The 1104-nt window shown below is 65.9% G+C and overlaps 1 protein-coding gene across 1 annotated transcript in view; it reads right to left on the bottom strand.

Annotated features, from left to right (window-relative positions):
* Positions 1-1104, bottom strand: part of TIMM44 (translocase of inner mitochondrial membrane 44 homolog (yeast)) — a 14184-nt gene that overhangs the window by 328 nt on the left and 12752 nt on the right. The gene's annotated exons all lie outside the window — the stretch shown is intronic.

The raw sequence follows: 1104 nt of genomic DNA, 5'->3' as shown, positions 1-1104 counted from the left end.
GTCCCGGGGACCCCCCTCCCCCACCACCCCCGTCCCGCCGCGCCCCTCACCCTGGCCTGAACCGGGACCGGGACCCAACGCCCGGCAGCCTCGCTGTCTTCCGGGACCCGCACCCTGTCCGCTCTTGGCCTCTCCGCGGCGGCGACCCCGGCTCTGCCCACCCCACCCGCCCCTGGAGCCGCGGAGACCGAGGCAGGCGAGCAGCGCGCGAGCCGGGCCGCCGCGGCTGTTCCCATGGCGACGGGGGGGCGGGGCGCCAAGGGGGGCGGAGGCTGCGCAGGGAGCGGCGCTCGCGCCCGCGACCCCGCCCCGCCCACCGGGAAAACCCGGCCCCGCCCCGAGCCGCTCGAGGCATAGACCACCAGCCCCAAAGAACCGTGAGCACCAAGGACTTCACCCTCCCACCCCAACCAGTACTCCTAAACCTCCCAGCCCGACTTCAGCTCCCACACTCCCATTCTCCTCTGCAACTGACCTCTCAGTTTCCCTGTTTGGAGGATCCCAGTGCCCCCAAAACTCATTCCAGCGCTAAAGGTCCCCTGGCCCCAGGGACCCCAACCTTCAAGAGACCCCACCCAGGTCACCGAAAACCTCCATAGCTTTCCTTGTCATTGTCCCCCCTCACCCCCACACATAGCTAGGGGGGGCAGGGTCTTGCCCAGGTAAAGCCACCCCCTCTTCTGTTGCAGCTTCTTTAGTCACCATGACCGCCTCCTCATCACCACTGGGCTGGCCACCTCCTCCTCAGTCCCAGCTCCCCCACCCCAGTGACAGACACCCTGGACAACCCAAGTTGTTCTCTTGCACTTTGGTGATTTATTATTTCCAAATCTCCACTTATATACAGGATAACAAGGGCACTGTTTAAAAAAAAAAAAGGAGCTAAAATGGCCTGGCTGATGTGGCCAGTGGGCCCAGGCCCCACTGCTCAGTCCTGGGAGGGAGTGCCTGGTCTGAGGCCCGCGGCCAGCAGCCACCAGAGGGCCGATGCAGCCCCCTACCCTCCCCGCCCCATCCAGCCGGTGTTGCAGCTGGCCTGGCAGAGCAGGGGCAGAGCTGACAGTCCTGTCCCCAGAGCTCTGGCTGCTGCAGGTGGACGCCCGT

The sequence above is a fragment of the Bison bison genome, unplaced genomic scaffold, assembly GCF_000754665.1.
Source record: "Bison bison bison isolate TAMUID 2011002044 unplaced genomic scaffold, Bison_UMD1.0 scf7180017864492, whole genome shotgun sequence".
NCBI classification, from domain to species: domain Eukaryota; kingdom Metazoa; phylum Chordata; class Mammalia; order Artiodactyla; family Bovidae; genus Bison; species Bison bison.
Note: the sequence above shows the minus strand (reverse complement) of the source record. Positions and strands in the feature narration are given on the sequence as shown.